The sequence below is a fragment of the Mustela nigripes genome, chromosome 16 (genome assembly GCF_022355385.1).
Source record: "Mustela nigripes isolate SB6536 chromosome 16, MUSNIG.SB6536, whole genome shotgun sequence".
In the NCBI taxonomy this organism is placed as follows: domain Eukaryota; kingdom Metazoa; phylum Chordata; class Mammalia; order Carnivora; family Mustelidae; genus Mustela; species Mustela nigripes.
In genome coordinates, this window is record NC_081572.1 from 11,959,654 (window position 1) to 11,983,961 (window position 24,308).

The following is a 24,308-nucleotide window of genomic DNA, read 5'->3' on the forward strand; positions in this document are numbered from 1 at the left end:
AGGTGTATCATCTCTTTTTCTCATTTCTATCTTCCATTTCTTTGTCTTCTTGATCTTTCACAAGGAGTTCTCGACTCCTAATTTTAAACTTTTTGTTGGATTAAAAAAAAAAATCCCACCATACTATTCGTAATTTCTAAGAGGTTTTTGTTGTTGTTGTTCTTTGAGTAGCATCGTCTATCTGCTTTTTAAGATGAGGAAATGGAGGCACAGAGAGGTTAAGTAACTTGCCCAGTGCCACACAGCTGGGAAGTAAAGAAGCCACTTTAACCCCACTCAGTGGAGCATGGGTACTCAGTCAGGCTGAGCACAGTGCCTGCCTCTCTCTACTGAGCTTATTAGATCCATATACACTTAATATGTTTCTGAATGTCCATACACACACCCAAACATTTTTCTGCTCTCTAGAGCATCTGTTTTTTTCTGAGTTACTTTCATGCATTTGCTTTGCCAACCACTTTTTGTCCGTTTTTCCTTTTAGAAACTTTCCTCACTTGTCTGGTGAAATTTTGTATTTAAAGTGAGGCCTCTGGGGCGCCTGGGTGGCTCAGTGGGTTAAGCCGCTGCCTTCGGCTCAGGTCATGATCTCAGGGTCCTGGGATTGAGTCCCACATCGGGCTCTCTGCTCAGCAGGGAGCTTGCTTCCTCCTCTCTCTCTCTGCCTGCCTCTCTGTCTACTTGTGATCTCTCTCTGTCAAATAAATAAATAAAATCTTTAAAAAAAAAAAAAAAAAAAAAAGTGAGGCCTCTAAAACAGGCAGGCTTTGGATGCATGGACGTCCCATCACGGGTGTCTTAGAAGGGCCTGGACTCTCCCTGCCTGTCTCTGACTGGACGTTTGTCTTGGGCCATCTTGCCCCGAGCTGTCTCCTCCAGCCTACTTCCAGGAGGCAGAGATCTGGCTGCTGGTGTTTGCTGAAGGTTCAGGATACCAGCTCTTGCACAATCCCAATTTCATTTTGCCCCCAGCCACGCCCGCGTTCCCGTTCTCATGCTGTCTCCCCAGAGAGCAAACCAGGGGTGGAGGCAGAGGCAGACACGGAAACCCTAATCCCAATGGGATAGGATTTGGTGGTTAGGCCTTTGCGGGGTAATTAGGTAATGGGGGGGGATCCCCTCAGGGATGGGATGAGAGCCCTTATAAGAAGCCACAGAGCTCACTTTCTCCTGCCCTGTGAGGAGATAACAAGAAGATGGAGTCTACGGCCCAGAGGAAGGCTCTCCCCGGAACTTGATACACTGGCACCCTGAGCTCAGACTTCCAGCCTCCAGAACTATCAGAGATAAATGTCTGTTCTTGATAAGCCGCCCAGTTTATGGTGTTTTGTTATAGAACCTGAGCTGACTAAGACAATAGCCATGTGTTTTACGGACTTGAGCTCGAAAGCAATTCTTTAGACTTTATTGCAAAATCTCTCCATATCTATAGTCCCACTCAGTACACTGGGTAGTTCTGTTTTTTCAGACTAGAGAGGGCATGTGACTATTACTATTTTTTCCCCTTAAGCCATCAGACGCTATTCTACCTCAATACCGAAGGAAGCCACTCTCCATTGTAGAATGGAGGCCACTCTGAGCCTCCTGAGATTTGTTGTGGTTCACATTCCGCCAATATTTTTTAAATCACAAAATGTATGGTAAGTATTTTTTGCTTATTTAATAAACACCTGCAGAGCTCTCACCCTGGGCAAGACATTGCTGTAAGCATTTTAAAAATATTTATTTACTAGAAAGTATAAAAATGACAGTGCCATAAAGATTATGTTATTTTCCCTAAAAAATGTGGAGTCAGAGATGCTGGTTCGTGCAGGACCACCTGTGTCGGAATGCCACAGGCTCACATCATGCCTTTGCAACCACCTCATTCGTTCATCCATTCCAGGCAACTGGGACGAGGGCGGTGAATAAAGCAGACAAACATCCCTCCCGACCTTTACGGAAATTCTGTCCTAGTGAGGAAATGAAATAACTGACCGAAGTGACAATATTTTAGATGGTGCGAGTGCTATGGAGAGGCCGAAGCCGGAAAGAGATGGGAAGTGATGGAAGGCGGGGGTCGTTTCCAGCGTTAGGATGTGGGAGTCAGGGAAAGCCTCGCTGCGCACCGACATGCAGGAGATGGGGGAGTCCCGGGGACCTTGAGGGAAAGGGAGGGCAGAGGGAGGGCCGATGCAAAAGCCCAGGGGCAGAGGCACGTTCAAGGCACGTTGAGGCGGCCAGTTCGCTTCAAACTGGGTCGCTGAGCAATGTCTCCCTTGGATAAGGTCTGAGGGAGAACAAGGAGCCAGATCCTTCCTGGTGTCGTGGGCAACTGTATGGAATGTGGCTTTTAATCTGAGTGGAACGGAAAGTCACTGAAGTGGTTTCAGCTCAAGAGTGACAGGATTGAACTTAAGTCGTCACAGGATTATGCTAGCTCCTGTGTGGGGCAAGAACCCAGCAGAGCAGCCAGCTGGGAGACTGTCACACACAAACCACGACGTAACTGAAGATGTGCTGAGACGTGGTCAGGTTCCTTGAAAGATGTGAAGGTAGAGCCAACTGCATATGCTGTAGGATAAAAAGAGATAAACCAAGATGACTTCAAGATCTTTCTCCCAAGCGACTAGAGAAGTGGGGTTGTTATTATCTTTCATCAGGAAAACTGTGGGTGGAACAGGTTTTGGGGGGAAGATGGAGAGATTGGTTTCAGACATGTTACACATGGCGATGCCTCTTAGACATCTGTGTTGAGGTGACTGTTTGGGTAGTCGAGGCTGGAGTCCGGTGGAGAGGTCTAGTTTAGAAGTATAAATTCAGACATCATCAGAATATAAGTGGTAGATGGAATGATGCTCCTGGATGAGACCTCAAGGCATTGAGTGTACAAGAACCCCAGAAGTCTGGGTATACAGAGCCCTGTACTGCAAATGTCAGGAGGCTACAGAGGAGGAGGAGAGCAAACCGGAGGAAGGGTCCGAGACAGAAGAAATCAGGATAAGATGCAGTCCTGAAGCCAAGTAAAGAAAGTGTTTTCAGGACTATTCCTCTGGGTCAGCTGCTCCAGCGACGGAGAGGTCATGGGCAACGAAGACTGGAAAGTAAGGATATGGCTTGAGCCTGCGGAGGACGATGGTGATTTGAACACAGGCAGTTGTGGTGTCGTGTAGAAGCTCCAGAGAAGGAGGGGAAGTGGAGCACATACAATTTGTCATACAGAGTTCTGTCATGAGGGGAGAGGGAAGAATGGACTGGAAGCTGCAGGGGAAGTGGGCGAAGAAAGGGCTGACTTGTTTTGTTTGGTTTTCTGTATGATGAGAGAACTAACAGCACGCATGCAGGCTGGTAGGAGAAATGTTCTTTCTTTCTCTCCTTTCTTTCTTTTCTTTCCTTTTTTCTTTTCTTTCTTTCTTTCTTTCTCTCTCTCTCTCTTTCTTTCTTTCTTTTGTTAAATATTTTATTTAGTTGACAGACAGAGATTACAAGTAGGCAGAGAGGCAGATAGAGAGAGAGGGAAGCAGGCTCCTCACTGAGCAGAGAGCCTGACGCAGGGCTCGATCCCAGGACCCCAGGACCACGACCCAAGCTGAAAGCAGAGGCCTCAACCTACTGAGCCACCCAGGCACCCCAGAGACATGTTCTTGAGTAAAGGAGAGGGGACAGGATCTAGAGCTCAGGGGAGGAGAGGGCCTTGGCTAGGAGTCCGCGTAAATCACACCTGCCCCATTGGGCAAGTACTGGTTGCTTCCACCTTCCCCGGGAAGGAGGGGGAAAAATTCACAGAAAACATGAGGACCATAGAAGAGAGGGGTGGAAGATTTGAGGTAGGAGGGAAGGGTATGGATGGTCTCGTCTAGGAAAGTGGGAAAGGGATAGGACCAAGGTATGCAGTATGAGTCTCAGGTCTCCAGGAAGCATTAGGGCCCACTTAAAATCACTAATGTTGAATTTAAAGTGAGACCAACTGGCACAACTCGCCCAGTTGGTCGAGCAGCCAACTCTTGATTTTGGCTCAGGTCATGATCATGGGTCATGACACTGCACCCCATGTAGGGCTCCATGCTCAGCGGGGAGTCTGCCCAAGATTCTCTCCCTCTCCCTCTGCCCATCCCCATGCTCACTCTCTCCTTCTGTCTCTAAAATAAATAAATATTTTTTTAAAAAAGATTTTATTTATTTATTTGACAGACAGAGATCTGTCTGTAAGCAGAGGGGCAGGCAGAGAGAGACAGAGGAAGCAGGCTCCCTGCTGAGCAGACAGCCTGATACGGGGCTCGATCCCAGGACCCTGGGATCATGACCTGAGCCAAAGGCAGAGGCTTTAAACCACTGAGCCACCCAGGTGCCCCAATAAATAAATCTTTTAAAAACAAACAAACAAACAAAGGGAGACCAGCTGGTAATATATGAATACCTCCAGAACTTGCTAATAGCTAATAGAAAAGAATCACTATTTTGGAGAATAATAAGAGTGACTGAAGAAATAAAATTAATTTATCACCCATCAAGGTTTCTATTATGTATGTGAAACTAAGTTACAATTGCCTGAATTCCTGAACTTCTAAAATGCTTCTAAACTTCTAAAATTTCTGAAGTCTAAAATGCTCTGGTTTAGGGGCACCTGGCTCAGTTAGTTGTGTCCAACTCTTCATTTTAGCTCAGGTCAGGATCTCAGGCTTGTGAGATAGAGCCCCAAGCTGGGTTCCACGCTGGATATGGAGCCTGCTTAAGATTCTCTCTCCCTCTCTGCCTCTCCTCTTTCCTTCCCTCTGCCCAAGTGCCCTCTCCCTGTTTCTTGCTCTCAAAAGCAAAAAACAATAAACAAAAAAAGTTCTGGTTTAGCATGGTTGAACATCCACAGAAAATTCATCATGCAAACCATCCCTAAAACATGTTTTGAATTATTTTATTCTCAGGATGGTATTGACTTATACATTTCCATGCATAAACTTAAGTTATGGTTATTTTAATCCAAGTCTTATTTTTATAGCTATCATTACTACATAGAAGGACAATTTTCAAACATCTGCAGCATAGCCTGAACAGATGTGGAATAACAGATGAGAGGAAAATCATAATTCTGAAGTGAGCAAAGTTGTTTTGTCATTGCTGTTGTTTTAATCTCTGGCTCTTCCTAACTGCTCCCATTATGGCTGGTCATGCCCTCCACCCTCCACCAAGCACTTAGCTCCCCTCTGCTTTCCTAGGGTCTCTTTCTCAGTTCACTCTTCCTTGTTAGAAAGCCACCAATGTATTGGTTCACTTTCTCTACACAGTTCCTATCAAAATATTGGGTTAAAACTTTAATGGAAAAAAATAAACCAATGTGTCGATGGTTTTTAGTCATCATAATATGCTACTTTTTCCTTGCAGGATACTTTGCATTAAGTCCTCATTCAAAACAGTCTTTCATTCCTTTATTTTCCATTTTTTATTATTGGTGAAAGTTCAGGCACTCATATTTCCATGAAGGTAATTTAGAGGAGAATTAGGAGGCTCCTCTAAAATCTGAGGCAAGTCCAGATATTATAAAGATAAATTTCCTTAAAATATAACAGCATTAGTTTTTGAATTAAATATCTGCCTTTACGAAAAGGATGCTTCCCAGATACTTGAAACATAACATAAACCTCAGCCTATTATGCAGTACTTTCTACTCAAAACTTTGTAGGCATCCATTTGAAGCTTCTCCAAACACTCTGAATAACAGTTATGGCCAGTTGTTGCCAGATGTTAGTATATAACTGCGCACGCCCCTAAAAACAAAAAAAAATCAGAAAATTCATAGAACATATTTATATTTAATTTAATTTAAAATATTTACAGAACTTCCAAACTTGAAGTTGCCTATATTTTACCTCAAAATAAAGCTATAGCTTTGTGAAGCATAAGTAAAATTAATGATTTCTGCTTGGGCTATGATGGGAGTGACTGGGCCCTTACTTAATCTGTTACAGTCAACAGCGAGAAAACTGGACAAAATAAAGGGGGAAAAAACTGTTTTAGGATGTTTAGGACTGTGACCCTGTGAAGAAGGGGAAACAAGTGAGGTTAAACCTTCCAATCACACCTTTCTTTCTGGAGGCACATCTGAACTAAACATAGGCAAGGGAATCAAAGTATAGCATAGCAGGATTGTGAGCTGAGGAGATGAAGACTGGAGTTTGGGAAGGCTGAGGCAGTTGGAGTTTGTGGGGACAGAGCACTAGACAGAAGGGAGCTATGCACAGAAAGAGCTCCAGACACCTACGTAGGTTCCCTCTGAGTCTGTTACTGATACTGAGCTGTGTATGTATGGGTAAGGTTCTACAAGGTCAAGTAAAAAGTGACTAGTGAGATTTAAAATAAACAATTTCCTAAGCTTACACAGGGCTGAGGGATATTTCTCTTCTGACCAGCCAAACTGAATGGTTCTCATATAACGTCCAGGAAGGTCACACTTAGTCACAGGGTTAAACTAGCCTTAGGGTAAAGTTAATTTTAAATCTGCTCTACTAAAGTTTTTTTTTTTTTTTTTTAATTTTTAAGGCTCAATTGGATCAAACTGGTCACTGCAAGTAACTCCTTCCTGAACGATCTCAATATTTTTCAAAAGAAGTCAGGAAAATCCAGTATTCAAGAACTTGTATTTTACAATGTTCAGCATTCAATAAAAGATGGCATAAGAAGCAGAAATATGTAAGTCATAGAAGAAGAAAAATTAGTCAATAAAGTTAGACTAAGAAATGACAGAGATGGTGACATCAGTAGACAAAGACTACCATTATGTTTCAAAAATACCTATTAAAATGACACCTAAATATTTAATTGAAAATATGAACATAATGAGGAGAGAAATGAAAGACAGGTGAAAAAACAAAACAAAACAAAGCTTAAATAGCCCAGGGCATAGCAATATATTATCTGAAAGGAAAATTTCACTGGATGGGATTAATAACAGATTTGGCACAACAGAGGAAAAGATCAGTGAATATGAAGAAAAAAAAATTTTAAGTATCCCTAAATGATTGCCAGAAAGACGAAAGACTGAATTTAATGAACAATCTCAGTAATGTATGAGACTATATCATGGCATCTAACATATGCATAATTGTGTATCAGAAGGAGAAAAGTTTGGGAAAATATTTGAAGACATAATAGGTACAAATCTTGCAATATGAAGAAAACTGTACACCCGCCAGTGGAAGAAGACCAATGAACAAAAAAGATAAACACAAAGAAAACCACATCAAGATACATCATAATCAAATTGCAAGAACAGAACTAAAGATAACATCTTAAAAGCAGCCAGAGAGGTAGAAGCATTTATAAGATAAGAATGAGGATTTCTCATCTAAAACTATGCTAGTCAGAAGATAACATATTGAATCTTTAAAGTGCTGAAAGAAAAAAAAAATCTGTCAATTTAGAATTGTGTATTTGGTAGAAATATCCTTTAAAACTGAAAATGAACTATAGACCTCTTCAAACAAAAATCTGTCACCAGCAGAAGTGAACAACAGGCAAGGCTAAAGGAAGTTGTTCAGGCAGACAGAAAATGATACCAAATGCAAACCTGGATGAACTTGAAGAATTAAGAGCACTGGACAGAGAAAATAAGAATATAAAGAGAAATTACCTTTCCCCCCCTTTTAAAATTTCTTTGAAAGAAAATGTACTTTTAAAAGCAGAAATAATAGGGACACCTAGATGGCTCAGTCAGTTAAGTGGCTGACTCTTGATTTTGGCTCAGGTCATGATCTCAGGGTCCTGGGATTGAGTCCTATGTGGGGCTCCAAGCTGGGCATGGAGTCTGCTTGACATTATCTCTCTTCCTCTCCCTCTACCCCCCCTCCATGAGCTGTCTCTCTAAAATAAATAAATCTTTTAAAAAAATCAGAAATAATAAAAGTATATTGGGGGGGTTATACTATATTTAGAAACAGGATAGGCATAGAAAAATAGAGCTACACTGTTATGAAGGCATTTATATTTTATGGTAAACTGGTATAAGAGATCATGAAGGCAGACTTTAATAAAGCTCCATATCACAAAAAAAAAGGAAAAAAGAAAAAGGTATATCTACTAAGACAATAGTAGAAATAAAACAGAATATTAATCAGTACTCAGTGAATTGAATAAAAGCTATGAAAAGAGGAAAAAAGAAAAAAAGATGAGACAAATCAAAAACAAGTAGCAGAATAATAGAATAACACCCAACAATATCAAAATTACATTAAATATAAATAGTTTAAAATTTTATCTAAATGACAAAGATTGTCAGACTGGATCTAAAAGAAGGTATAACCATGATATTTTCAAAATAAACACTATATATTTAAACATGTTAAAAGTAAAAGGATGAAGAAAGATGAACCATGAAAAAAATAATCATAAGTGAGGAGGCTATGCTAATATCAAAGTAGATTTGACAACAAAGAAACTTAGCAGAAAAAAGGGAATATTTCAATAATGATAAAAACTTAATTCATAAAAATGATAGAACAATCCTAACATGTAGCACCTAATTTCAAGAGCTTCAAAATACATGAGGCAAAAGACTGACAGCACTGAAAGGGGAAACAGGCAAATCCACAAACTGTAAATGAGATTTCTTTTCTTTTGAAGATTTTTATTTATTTGACAGAGAGAGAGAAAGCACACAAGCAGGGGGAGCTGCAGGCTCCCTGCTGAGTAGGAAGCCTGATGTGGGCCTTGATCCCAGTATCCCAGGATCATGACCTGAGCCGAAGGCAGATGCTTAACTGACTGAGACACCCATGCACCTCTGTAAATGAGATTTCAACCCTACTGTCTCAGGAATTGATTAAAAACAGGAGATAGAAAATTAGTGAGGATGTACATGATCTGAAAAACGCTGTCAACCAACTTGACCATTATTAATCAGACACCATATTCTGGGTCATACAACAATTTCAAAAATTCTTAAAGGGTTAAAATCACACACAGTACATTCTCTGACCACAATGAAATTAAATTGGAAATGATAATAGATATGTATCTGATATTCTCAAAATATTCAGAAATTTAAAAATACACCTAATTTCTATGGCCAAAAAAGAATTTACAAAGGCAATTAGAAAATATTTTAAAATTAATGAAAATGTAACCATAATGTTTATGGAATGCAGCTAAATCAGTGCTTAGGGGAAATGTTTAGTTTTGAATTATTTTATTAGCAAAAAAGGAAAATCTAAAATAAGTGATATTGATATGAGCGTCCCCTAAAGAAGCTTGAAAAAGAATAGCAAATTAAAGACAAAATAAGGAAAGAAAGAAAATAATACCAGAATAGAAATAAATGAAATAGGAAACAAAAACAACAGAGAAAATCAGCAAAACCAAAAGCTGGTTCCCTGAGATTTAAAAAAAAAAAAAAAATCGATAAATCTCTAGGTAGACTGATCAGAAGATAAAAGATACTGAGAGAAGATACAAATTAACCAAGATTAGGAATGAGAAAAACAGGGACATGACTATCAGAACCCACAGAGATTAAGAGGGCAATAAGGAAATATTATGAATAACATATTGCCAAAAATTTCTTGATAATTTAGGCAAAATATGAAAGTCTCTTAAATGATACAAATCACCAAAAGTAAGGCAAGAAGAGAAAAACTCAAAGAGTCATACATCGCTGTATGTATTAAACATGCACACGCACACACACACACACACAGTTATTCACACAGTATACTGAAGCCCAAGTGGCTTCACTAGTCAATTCTATCGAATATTAATAGAAGAAATAATATCAACTCCACAGAAACTTTTCCAGAAAATAGACCATGCAGAAATTGTCACAGTAACTGAAGGGAGCATTGTTTCTCCACCAAGACATGGATTCCACCTCTTATCACCATCAGGAGTCTGACACCCCTGTCTCCTTTCCTTTCACATCACCAATATTTTCTTCTACATTGATTGATTTCCAGGTGATTGTAACAGGCTAATTTTACACACACACACACACACACACACACACACACACACACACACACACTCACACAGCCTGCCCTGAAATCCTGCTATATCCCTGCGATGATTTCATGAACATTTACTTTGTGGAGTACCTCCTCTATGTCGGACACTCTACGTTTACAGAGGTAAACAATTTAACGCGGTTGAGGAGGCGACAAATAAGTGAGTCGATAAAATACAGCACAAGTGTCATGGAAGAGCTATGTGCGGAGTGTTATTAGGGAAAGACTAAGCGATACCTCACACCGGAGAAGGCTTCTGTAAGGAGGTGAACATTAAAGGCTAATGATGATGGAGATAATGATGATGAGAGCAACAACAAAACAGGAACCGGTATTTATTTTGCTCTTACTCTACTGACACATATTGTTGAAATGCTTTACATATATTAACAGATTTAACCCTCCCCAAAACTGTGAGGTAGCCACGATCATTATCCTCACTTATAGACTGCGAAACTGAGAGACAGAAAGGCTTGTGTGAGGTTATCAGGTTGGAATGAATAGGAGTCAACTGATTGGAAAAGAAAGAAGAAAACTCCAAATGGGAAGAATAACAGGTGCAAACATATGAATGTATAAAAATTATATATGTTAATATTTTAGTATATTTTAAAATACATATTTTAATATAGGACACAGTATGCATTTAATAGTCTAGTTTAATGCACATATTAATATTTTAATATTTAGTAATATATTTGAATAGTTATAATATATAAAAAGTAAATTTATATAATACACACATAAAATTTGTTTTTGTTTCATTAAATAATATACATATAAAATAAAGTTTCTTGTAATCCATCATCCAGAGTAACAGTGTTGACATCTTTTTTTTTTTATGTACAACTTACTGGTAGGTACCAGGATATTTCTGAAGTCCTAAACCTGGCATTTTCTTCCATTCTCCAACCCATCCCAGCTTGGATGTTGCCCTTACTACCTCTACCAAAAGGAAGATACAGCAGAAGTACAGAGGAAACAAAGAAGGTAGTGTTTGGCTTGTGACTCTATAATCTGGGCCAGCAGGACTCGACACGGGGCAAAAAGTGTATCAGTCACAGTGGGTCTTACTCTATCTGCTTGCCCTACTGTTTCCCCTGTCCAGACTAAAAATGATTCTCTAGCTTGGGGGCAACGAGACATCCGCTGAAGTGAAGGGGAAAATGTTTATCCGTGAGTCTGTTCCTGAGAAAAGACCTTGTTTCTTGTCCTATTCTCTGGGCCAAGCCTGAAGGATGGGGAATGCATGGACCCCACCCCCCGCAGCCCCACAAATAGAGAGGGCTACTCTAATCCCAGAGCGGCCTGTGATCACATGCCAGACAGAGGCAAGGGGCCATGTGACCTTGAGTTCTTAGGCACACTGGCATGGATACAGGGGCCACAGCAGAAATGAGCTGTGTGGTGTGTGTGTCTAAGCTGGCCAGCAAGACCGCTGTACCCAGTTTCCAGTGTATTCACCTCTCCCTGACGAAACACAAGATCATAAAACCTCCTGGGTGTCTGAGAGCGGCATGGATGTAGCACAGAGAATGTAAGGCCCAGTGGGCTTTCAAAGAGAAAGGAGGGATTACGGAGAGGTGACCCGGGTCCAGTGACCACCAAAGATTCGCGGGGGCCACAGATGTCTCAGTGGATGCCTGCATGGGCAGGTTGGACCCAGGAGCAGAGGGCTCCATGCCTCATCCCCTGGCCCATGGCACGATGGAGCCCATGCACTCAGGTACTATCCTGGGGAAGGGGAGACTGACTGAGATCCAAGTGGACCGAGGACACATAGCAAGTTTTTGCCAAGCAGCCAAACAGTGACTCAAAACAGAAACCGGGGTTGTAACAAAAGAAGCGCATCTGAATTTAGGACCTGGGATTTGCACCCATTTTAGGTGGGTCACCATTAAGTGCTGGGTGAGACTTTGGTGGCATTTGGCTCAGCTCCCCCTTGTCATCATGCCTCCCCTCCAGGAAGGAGACATCCACAGGAGGAATGGCAGCAGTCGGGAGATGGAGGACAGGCTGGTTCTGCGCCCCGGACCGTGGGTGTGGGAGTGCGATGGAGCGTGAGGCCAAGACTCCCTCCTTCCAAGCTGGAATTAACATTTGACCTGCAGATGTCAGTGCTCTGTACTGAGTGACTCTTTAGTTATAATTCATTTCTAAAAAATTGATGAAGTCATTTTATACAGTTGCTTTACCCAGAACCAGAATCGAGTAATTAGGAACTCCAAGTACTCTGCTTTTGTCACTGCCTAACTATTTTGTAAGAATTCCAGGGAGAAGCCACATCCTCCATAAAGGAAGAAAGAAACCAGACAGTTTTGGAAAAGGGCTGCGGTATCATTATCAAAATCACTATTTCTTGAGTTCTCAGTAAATATCGGCGGATCCGTTCTCAGAAAAAGTGCCCATATTCCTGAATTTGGCCCTATTTCTGACGATGCCCAATTAGTATTGAATACAATCTCTGTCTACATTAAATCATGTACACTTAATGACAGATAACCTATAGAATAACACAGGGCAGTTGGTTTTCTGCCGTCACTGCAATTCAGGACGACTAATTTTCTTGCCATTGCAACATAGGTATTTATGTGGTTAACACCCATAAATGATCACATAAGATTTACATGAATTTCCACCACACTCACTGAATAAGAGAGCAAACTGTGAAACAAGCTTATGGAAATAGTTAAAGAATTAAGATCTAATCATATTTCAAAAGCTCACCCTCAGAGGAACACTCTGAAGCAGAGGCCACAGAAACTGAAACTCATTTATTACTTGGGCAGAAATACAAACTTTAAGAGAATGAAGGAGAAAAAAAAACTTTACTTTGCTCTAGGGAAGAAGCAACTATTCTCTGATGTGCAAAAAAGAATTTATCATCAAAGACCAAATGTAAATGGGGCCAATTAATTTTTTTAAGAATCTCTACCTTCTATAATATTTTTATGCCTTTGTTTCTGTTATGCTTTACACCAAAATCTAAGGTTGCATGATCGGACAGAACTTAAAGAAAAATGATTATTGTATTTAACAAATTTTAATATATTTAATATACATTTTAAATTTACTAAATATATTTACTCAAGAGCGGCACATTTGTTGGTATAGTACTTTAAGGAAGCAGATAGAAGATCTATCTCAAATATATGACTTTAGACATCAAAAACATGACGCTATTATCCAATGGCCAAATGATGTTAATTGAATTGTTGGTCAAGTAATAAATTATTTGAAATAAGCTTTGAATCTGGGAATTAGAGAAGTCCTGATTTGTCATACTCATAAATCCCATTATTATTTTGTTTATTGTTTTGGAAATTTTTCTACTTTTTGGTTCATTTGTATAAGAAAATAGAGCGTAATGAATATTAACTGGAAAGCTTATGAAATAACGCACTTACAGGAAGTTGCTATGTTAGATTTGTAGGCCGTTCAATATAAATCTCAATACTTAACAAGATCTCTGTTTTCTCTACTGGACAGCTTGGAAGTTTGAAATAGGTACTGGGAGGACATTCTTAAGATTCAGTTATCGGATCTTCTTAATTGAAGATGACTTAGAGCTTATCCAGCTTCCCAGGGTCATCTATATTGAGCTAGAATTACCATACCAATTTATTTTTATTTTAATTTTTTTTACCATACAACTTTATTAAAAATAATACTCAAAATGTTTGACAACAATGAGTTTGATGTCTATATTAAACATGTCCTGGGGTGCCTAGGTGGCTCAGTCGTTAAGTGTCTGCCTTCGGCTCAGGTCATGATCCCAGGGTCCTGGGATCGAGCGCTATGTCGGGCTCCTTGCTCAGTGGGGAGTCTGCTTCGCCCTTTCCCTCTACTCCTCTACCTGCTTGTGCTCCCTCTCTCTCAAATAAATAAAATCTTAAAACAAAAACAAAACTATGTCCTGTCCCCCACTTTGTCTGCACACATAAGGTCTTCAACTGGTTCTGTTGCTGTATAGGTGAATTTTCCATCACCCAGACCCTTAAAAGTACTTCAATCATCTTTTTCTTCAACTCAAGTTACTCTCATTGACTATCCCAACAACCGTTGCCAAACGGTAAGCAGTAGAGCATGATGGTTAAGAGCACAATTGGGAGGGAGACAAACCATAAGTGACTCTTAATCTCACAAAACAAACTGAGGGTTGCTGGGGGGGAGGGGGTTTGGGAGAAGGGGGTGGGATTATGGACATTGGGAAGGGTATGTGCTTTGGTGAGTGCTGTGAAGTGTGTAAACCTGGTGATTCACAGACCTGTACCCCTGGGGATAAAAATATATGTTTATAAAAAATAAAAAATTAAAAAAAAATCCTTGACAGAGCAATAGGCAAAAATAGAGAGGTTGGAGAGCTGAATAATGTAATTGATTGGTTTGATTTCAGAGATATGTTTTCAGTGCTGTACTTCACAGACAATAAAAAGAAACAAACAAACAAAAAAAGAGCACAAGCTTTGAAGTTAAACCACCCTGGGTGGTGTGACCATGGGCAAATTATTGAACATTCCTGGGCATTATTTTATAATGTGCAGATAAAGTTGACAATGAAGATTAAATAGGACCAAGGTTTAGCAACGTAGGAATGGTGGAAGTTCAAGATGGCAAGGGATCAGAGAGTGGTGACTAAGCACTGGAATGAGGATAAAGACCAGGTTCTTTATGTGTGAGGGAACAGGAAAAATAAAAGGTAAGGCAAGAGTGATCAAAAGGAGAACCTGATGGGCTGAGATCATGGAGGTGAACAAGCTGAGTAATGTTGAGGTTGAAGGCACGCCTGCATTTTTTGATAGATAAAGTGGAAACAAGACAGAAATTACTTTACTGGAGAGCTGAGCTTACAAAACTGTAGGATCAGACTATTGAAAAGTCAGCTGTCAAAATCAGTCTTTTGCATTAAATTCTTGTTACTTTTTTCTTGTTGCCTTTTTCACTTTGGGTCTTCGGAAATAACTGCTGTCTCAGATTCTTCACTGGGGTAGCAATTTTTGTTTCCTGACATGTCCCCCGAAATGGGGTACTCTATTGCTTTTGATATTACTAACCATTTTAATTTTAAACTGCTTAAATTATATAATTGGCACATGCAAAAGAATATTCTCCACGTTTCTGAGAGATGATAAAGAACCTTCCTACAGCAAGTGTACCATGTAACATCTAGCTTTGCAAATGTCTACGGTTCTTCCCAGCCCACTGCATCCTCTAACTCCTCCTGAGAATGAACAACTATCCTAAATTTTATTTACTGCCTTGCCTTAATGTACTACACACGGAGGTGTCTCCAACATACTGGTTTTAGCTTTATACAAACATAATCATGCCCTGTTTAATTTCCTGCAACATGCTGTTTCTCACACTTTTTTTTAAAAAAAGGCATTCATGATGTTTCATTTGAGGCAGATTTCCTTCATAATTACTGCTTGAGAATATTCAAGTGTGGGAACAGGTCAAAATCATTCATTCTCCTTAACAGGCATTTGCACTTTTTGCTTTTTCTTCCACGAACCACGCTGCTATGAGCATTCTCAGGCATGTCTTCTGGTGCATATCTGCGAGTTCCTAGGCATATGCTAAAGGGCTGAACTGATGGTCCATAAATCAAATGCTCCACTTTAAAGGATAATGCCACCAACATTTTATAGCCTCGCCAGAGTGTCTAAGAGCTCTTTTTGTTCCACACTTTCAACCCTACTTAGCATTGTCAGACTTCCTATGTTTAATAACAGATTTAGTAAGACATAATTTACGTATCATAAAGTTCACACTTTTAATCTGTACAGTTCTGTGGTTTTTTAGTATATTCAGAGAGCTGTATATCTATCACCATTATCAACTTCCAGAACATTTTTATTACCTCAAAAAGAAACACCACACCAGGGGCGCCTGGGTGGCTCAGTCAGTTGAGCGTCCAACTCTTGATCTGGGCTCAGGTCAGGACCGTGGGGTCTAGAGATGGAGCCCTGCATCGGGAATCTCTGCTTAGCATGGAGTCCACTTATTTTCCTCTCCCTCTGCTCTTCCCCCAGGAGGGTGTGTGTGTGTGTGTGTGTGTGTGTGTGTGTGTGTGTGTGTGTGTGAGAATATTTCTCTCTCTCTAAAATAAATAAATCTTAAAAAAAAAAAAAAGAAAGAAACCCCGCACCTTTTAGCAGTTATTTCCCATTTTCCTCTCCCCCAGTCTCTTCTGTCTCCATGGATTTTCCTATTCTTGAACATTTCATATAAATGGAGTCACACAGCATGTGCCCCTTTGTGACTGGCTTCTTTCGAGTAGCACATCTTCAAGGTCCATCTCTGTTGCAGCACAGATCAGCACTTCATTCCTTTTGACTGTCAAATAATATATTCCATTGTATGGATACATTACATTTTGTTTATTCATCCACCAGTTGAAAAACATTTGAGTTGTTTCCACTTCTTGGCTATTATAAATAATGTTGCTGTGAACATTCTGATAAGCGTTTTTGGGAGGGGAAATATATTTTCAATGTTCATCCTTCAGAAGATGATCACGGAGATTCTATTTGCAGGCCTCAAGCTCCTCAGTGGGAGTAGAATTGCTAAGTCATATGGTAACTCTACGTTACATCTTTTAAGAAGCTGCCCAACTATTTTGTTAAGTGGCTGCACCATATTTCTTTCCCACCAGCAAAGTATGAGGGTTCTAATTTTTCCACATCCTTGCTAAAATTTGCTATTTTCTCTCTTTTTGATTGTAGCCCTCCTAGTGGATATGAAGTAGTATGGTTGGCTCCTTTGATCCCTCGCACAGAAGTAGTAGCAAACATACGGGCTCGGGTCATTCTCTGACAGCTCTACTTGCCTTTGGTTTCTCATGGAGCTGCTCTAAAATAGTGGCTCCAATCTGGGAGCATTAGACTTCGGGAGCATCACAGCATTGTCAGAAGACACGAGAAAGAGTGTTAGAAGAGCCTGAGGCCTGTAAGTCAAATCCCCATGATCTACTGTTGAAGGGTGCCTTCTATCCCCTTACTGAGGCTGGGTTCTTCAAACTGTCCAGCTTCTTCCAACGAGGCCTTTGTAGCATCACTGCTAAACCTTCCATCTTAGTTGAAGGCTCTCTTGGGGAGATAACCTAATACATGCGCTCACCAACTGGCCTTTTATTTCCTTTTGGGCCAAAATCAGCACACAAGCCAGCCTATCCATATCCCAATTACACTTTATTCTGATTCCATTTGGAATGGAGAGATCTGAATCCTCATATGACCTTTTGGGGATGATTTGTTTATGTCAGATGTCAGATTGGTTCACTACAGCTATAGTGTAAACCTTTTAGATTTCATGAAAGGAAAATGAAACTTAATTAATGAAATCAATTAGAATTAACAAAAGGATGGTGATAGACTAATAAAAATAAAACAAGGAACCGAAATCTTGGGAAATAATTTTGCTCAGCTTAATTATCTGTGAATAGACTACAGCACTGAGAAACACTTCCCGAGACAGGATTACGACAAAGGAGAGAGTAGGAGAAATGACACCAGAGTGAGAGAAGAAAGATGTTGAGATTCTAAACCTATTGATTCAGAATCTCTGGGATCTTGAGGCCCAGGAATCTATATTAAAGATTCTCCCATTGCTTCTAATAATCAGCCAGGTCTGGGAACCACTGCTCCAGCTAACTGACGATATGACTGAGAGCACTTTCTTAAATTAAAAAAAAAAGTTATAAAGCACGTAATTTCTGCTTATACTACTGCTACTTTATCTCATTTCTATTGTGACTTTTCTTTGAAAAGAACCCAACAAGTTGAGGCTGGTTGTTTTAAATAAATGAATATCATCAACTTTGATAGCCCCCAAAGAGTTGCTGTGGTAACACAGAACAAAGATAATCACCATCAAGATCTAAATAATCAAGGTTGCTCAGTGATCTTAAGCTGGCTTACTTTTAATGGCTTTAAATGCCCGAAAAGCAAACAGTCAGCTCCAAGGAGTCAGATGGTATTACTGCCAGAGCATTTAACTAATTGCACTGTCCCCGAACACCCAAAATAAAAACAGAGAAGAATACACTGTTCATGAAAGCAATTAAAATACATACACAGCGTTTTCACAGAGCCTGCCACTCTCCGCTCTCATCGTCTAGTTCAAACCATGAAGCTAGGTGTTAGCATTAACCTCTCTGGACTAAATACAAAAATTCAAAGTCATTTTGGGATTTGATCCTCATTTTCAGCCAAATATCCAAATTCATTTCGAATTCACACAAGGACCGCAACAGCTTCACCTAAATCAGTTTCCTACAAGTTAAACATCCCTCCTACACTCAGATGTGATTGTGGAACTACTTTGATCTTTATTCCCAAATTTATTGCTCTGTGTAATCCATGACAAAATATAATGTGATTTACTATATCTCTATATGACAGCCCAGCAGCTGACAGAACTTAATAATTCAGCATAAGAAAAAAACCTTCTGGCACCGAAATCTACAGATCATAATGGGGACCCTTTACCATCAGTTTACAATGAAGCCATTACAAGCTGATCATAAGAACTTCAAAACAATTCTTTTTTCCTCCTCACGTATTTAATGAAGGAAATTTTTATTCCCTCAACATGCTTTGTAGCTGCAAGCAAGTAATTTTGGAACATTTTGCTTTTGTTCTCATTAAAACAATGCAGGACTAGTCACTACTGATGTTCCTTCCTCAAAGAAAAGGACTAAATTTCTTCACTGAATTTGAAATAAGTGAAGAAACACAAACGTGGTTAAATAGGAGACTCTAGAAAAAGAAAATCTATAGTTGGTTATGATATAGAAAAAGCATAGATTAGCTAATTAGGCTCCATATGTATAATAACTGAAATGATGTGTTGTCTTTGAAATTGCAAGGGTTGAAGTTTCTCTAAAATTCCCTCTCCCTGAAAATCAGTCTGCATCCAGGGAGGGAAAGGTCAGACCAGACAGCTTTTAGGTCTCTTTCAACCCAAAATTTCCAGGATTTTTGAGACCAATTTTTAAAGGGTCCCAGTGGTCCTCGCTGTGGGGTGGTGATGAGTCTGAGGGTCTCTCATACTCCTGGCCAAAGTGGGACAAGAGGGAGATGCTTACAGCTCGCTTGTCTAGCTCCTTGGAGACAACTGGATGGTGTTCGAATACGGAGCCTCAGCAATGGGGTCTGGCTGGGTTGGCAGAACTCCAAGTTCTCTCTGGACTCTCACTGGTTTTCCAGCACTGTGATTCTCAACAAAATGCCCCCAGACTCCTACCTCGTGGATATTAGGGTATTTGTCAGCCTATGACCCAATCCATGGGGATTCACCTCCTTATTACCTCTTCAGGATGTTTGGCTATAAAAGGCCAATTATATATATTATATATTCAAATTTGAAACTTACTATCTTCTTATAGACATTTGGATGAAACATTCTTCTCTATATTAGGGTACTGCTTGGGAAGGCTGGCTGGTCAGCTAACTTCCAAGAGTATTCCAAAAGTATTTCCTGTGAAACCATCCACAAGGTGCATTTAACCTGTTGAAATCCACTGTGAATCACAATCTGATTCCCCACTTTGCACATCTAAAAACTCAGTGTTGTTCCTGTGTAGGTTACCACACTCAGACAGACTAAATCCACAGTAGACCCGGGTTCTGAAGGGCATTTGATGTTATCCTATGTTCTAGCCATTATTACATTTCATTGAGATTTGCACATAACTTTGCTCACACCCTAAACCAGCTTCTCGACATGCTTGACACTGGTAGGTTGTCATGAACACGCATCTCCAGTGCTATAATCTCACAACAGAACTTGGAAAAAGTCCAGGCATTTTTACTGTCTCTTGTTTGGAAAGGTTGTAGTTAATTGATTCAGGATCTAAAGCTCCTAAAACCCTTGAAGTGCTTTTTCTAATGAACTACATGACTGTGGTTTTCAATTCACCTACAAATAAAGACCAAATAAAACCCTATGTACAAATATATCATGAGCCAGACTTTGTTCTGGAGTGTTTTAGTGGGCTCTTAATTTTTTAAAATGGCCACAAGCCTTCAGAGTATCTTTAAAACAAAACAAAACAAAACAAAACAAAAACAGAAGATGTGAACTAAATAATTTACTAGCTGAACAGGTGGAAACTAAATTTTTAAATTTCCTTGACTGATCAAAGGTATAATAGTAACGTAACGTTTTCACATGAAATAGACTCAAAAGCTGTGCCCTTCCACTTGTTTTTCAAAGTTTAAATTTGAGTGTAGTATTTCACTCTCCTGTGTTACTTCCATTTTATCTTGAGGTGAAATAAAGAGGAAATGTTTTCTATGCACAATTTCCTTAAAAAGGTTTGTTTTCTTTCATTCCTTACATTTGAAATAAAATGTGTGACCACCAACATATCTTTAGAAATTTGTACCAATAAGAAATGCTATGTCCTTGACAGCTTAGACAAAAAGTTGCTAATACCCTTGATATAATTTCCCAATATGCTAACCCTCCCACTTTATCCAGGCATACACGTTATTGGTTATATCTATTCTCTTGTTTGTCTCCCACTCAATTCTGACTTCAGAGCCAAAAATTCAGGGTTTGGGCCAAATCAAGGAATCTGAGGCCAAGGAATTTGCATTTTATTCTGGAGGCAGTGGGATGCATTCAAGGTTTGTGAGCAGCGAGTGAAATTAGTAAAGCTATTGTTGAGAAGATGGCTCGCCTGGGACCATGGAGAATGAAGCAGAAAAGCAGAGCAGATAACTGTGGCAATAGTCAAAGAGAGCTGCTGCCAATGGGTGAGGGCTTTTGTTCAAAGCCCTAATGAGACAACAGTAACTGAGGAGACAAAGGAAATGAACCATGGCTCTCCTAGCCTCGTGCCTCTTTCTGAAGGAGAAGGCTGCATTAGGGAAACACAAAATCAAACAAAAGGAAATAATAGCATTTTCAACTCTTTGCACGTTTCTACCATCTATCTTTCACCCAAATACTGACCAATTCACAAATGCATTTTCCTATAGTAATTCCTTGTTTAAAGATGCTTAATTTTGGCACATTTTTCAGAGTGCAACCGAAACAAATGAAATATGCGTCGAAAGGTCTAACTATGGGTGTGTCATAAATAATTCCTCAGAACCCGGGGATGAGAAATTTATCCTCGCGTGGATGTGGAATCAATTTCTCATGAATTCTCCCACCTCTTGATACATTCCTTTCTCAATATTATTGCCTTTTTTTCATAATCCATGCTCTTTTTAAAGTTGATATATAGTTCATTTTACTATCTTACTCAACCTTCTAAAGTACACAGTTCAGCAGTTTTTAGATATTCACAAAGTTGTGCAATCATCTATCTAATTCCAGAATACTTTATCAGCCAAAGGAAACCCTGTATTATTAGTTGTCATTCTCCATTTACTCCTCCCCTTATCCCCTGGAAATCTCCAGTCTACTTTCTGTCTCTATGGATTTGTCTATGACCATTTCATAAAAGTGGAATCATACAATGTGTAGACTTTTGTGTTTGGCTTCTTGCACTTGCATAATATTTTCAAGGTTTATCCATGTAGCATGAATCAGTACTTCATTTCTTTTTATGGCCAACTAATATTCCATTGTATGGATATACCATATCTTATTTATTCACCATGAGTGGGCATTTGGGTTGTTTCCACTTTTTGACAATTATGAATAATGCTGCTATGAGCATTTATGTACATGCTTTTGCATGGACATATGTTTTCAATTCTTTGGGGAGATACCTAAAAGTGGAACTGCTGGATCTTATGGTAATGTTATATTTAACTTTTTAAGGAACTGCCAAATGGTTCTCTAAAGTGGCTGCCATTTCACATTCCCACCAGCAAAATATGACGGTTTTAATTCATCCACATTTTTGACACTTCTAATCATCTGTCTTTTTGATTATAGCCATCTTAGTGAGTAGTGAAGTAGTATCTCATTGTGTGTTTGATTTGCATTTCTGAAATGACAAATAATGTTGGGCATTTTTTCAATGTGCTTATTGGTCCCTTATATACCTTCTTCGGAGAAAATCTATTCAAACCATTTGCTCATTTCAAGATTGGATTATCTGTCTTTTCATTGTTGGGTTATAAAAGTTCTTCATATAGGTTTGTAGACCATTATCATATAGATGATTAGCAAATATTTTATTCCATTCTGTGGATTATCTTTTTGATCTCTGGTGGTTATGCACCTAGAAGCACAAAAGTTTTTACATTTGACGAAGTCCAATTTATCTATTTTTTCTTTTGTTGCTTCTGTGTTTGTTGTCATAGCTATGAAACCACTGCCCACCGAAGGTCACAAAGATGGATGGTATGTTTTCTCTTAGGGGTTTCATAACTTTAGCTTTTACATTTGGTCTAGCAGGGTGGCTATCAACAAATTATCTCAGTTTTTGTTTACCTGTGAACCTTTTTATTTATCCTGTCTTTCTGAAAAATGATTTTACCTGATGTAGAATTCTTCGTTAAAGTCTGCTTCCTTCAGGACTTTGAATATTTCATTCCACTGCCTTCTGACCTCCATGGTTTCTGATGAGAAATCAGCTGTTGATCTTTCTGTTAGTTTTTTATACATAGTTTCCTTATCTCTTTGAACATATATCAAATAGTTGATTTAAAGTCTTTATCTACTAAGTCCAACATCTGGGCTTCCTCAGGGACAGTCTCTATTGATAGGCCATAGTTTGCTCATAATTTTTTTGCCGAAAACTATACATTCTGAATCTTACAATGTGGCAATTGTGAAATCAGATTCTCTCCCTTCCCCAGAGGTTTTTGTTGTTGCTGGGATTTATCGTAGTTGCTGTTATTTTTAGTGACTTCCAAACTAATGCTGAGAAGTATGTATTCTGCCATAAATGGTCACTAAAGTCTCTGCTTGATAGTGGTGTACTAATGATTGGGCAGAGGCTTCCTCAAATGTCTTCTGGTTTTTGCCAAGGGCTTCTATGTACATGTTGATGAGTACCTTCAGCACTAAGATGGCAGATTACAACTCTGCCTTAGCCTTCTCTTCCTATTTTTTCAGAGTCTCAAGAGTCTTCTCTTCCTATCTGTGCAGGCCAGAGGTGAGAGCTTAGAATCTTCTCAGATCTTTCCTGAGCATGTACATGGCCCTGGGTGAGCATGTGGCCATACAAATGTACATGGCATTCTAGATTCCAAGTAATGTATTGGAGATTACCAAAGCCCCTTTGGACAGCTTGTTTTTCAGTTTTACATCTTAAGACTTTGGGTTAGTCTATTGTTTGCCCCAGTGTCTTATACCACCTAAGGCAGCTATGATCTTAAACAATGATCTCTAATTGTTTTTGAAAACTATTCTTAGAGAAAAGGGTTTTCATACTGGGTGAGCTCAGTATGAGCTTGGTCCTCAAGTCCTCAAGTCAGGACACATAAAGACGGCCTTCTGAGTGGGATCTCCCTGGGATCGATAAGACAGGTCAAATAACAATAGTTCTCTCTGGGATCGATAATATAGGTCAAATAACAATAGTTCTCAGGAATTAAGATTTGAAGGAGCTACCTGTTTTGCCCTCCCTGGTGGTTTCCAGGCTACTAATTTTCTCCATGATTGCTGGCTGTTAGTTTTCAATGCTACTTCAGAGCTGGAAAGAAAGGTAGGATAGGAAGAGCATAAGTTTAAAAAAAAAATCACAAAACCTGCTCTTCTTATTGGGTTCAGCTAGGTTTTGTTTTTGTTTTTAATGAGTGTTCCCTAGATTGCTGTAAGCCTCTTGTTAATTTCCACAGTACTGAAAAGGTTGATTATGGTCATTTTTGCCTGTTTTCTCAAAGGTTTCATGGAGGAAAGGATTTTTTGAGGTCCTTACTCTGACATTTATCCTGACACCCACCCCAGCACATTCATTGAGTGTTGTTTTCCACATCACTTCCTGATGTGTTATATCACTTCTTGTATTTTTTTTTAAAGATTTTATTTATTTATTTGACAGAGAGAAATCACAAGTAGATGGAGAAGCAGGCAGAGAGAGAGAGAGGGAAGCAGGCTCCCTGCTGAGCAGAGAGCCCGATGCGGGACTCGATCCCAGGACCCTGAGATCATGACCTGAGCCGAAGGCAGCGGCTTAACCCACTGAGCCAACCCAGGCACCCTTGTATTTTGTTTTTATTCCACAAAATTTCCTTGGGAAATATCATCCATATGTAGGTCTTCAGAGTCTACCCAAAAGTTAGTATCTCTAAAATCTATATCTTCAACACAAACATTTTCTCTGAAAGCCTATTGATGGCCATTTCTATGTGGATTTCTATGTGGATATCTCATAGGTGTCTCCAGCCCAAAATGTCTTAAAACCTTCATCTACTTGATTACCCAAACCAG

General features: G+C 39.5%; 1 protein-coding gene across 7 annotated transcripts in view; it reads right to left on the reverse strand.

Annotated features, from left to right (window-relative positions):
* The window catches only part of CEP112 (centrosomal protein 112), a 461,470-nt gene that overhangs the window by 146,735 nt on the left and 290,427 nt on the right, over positions 1–24,308 (reverse strand). The gene's annotated exons all lie outside the window — the stretch shown is intronic.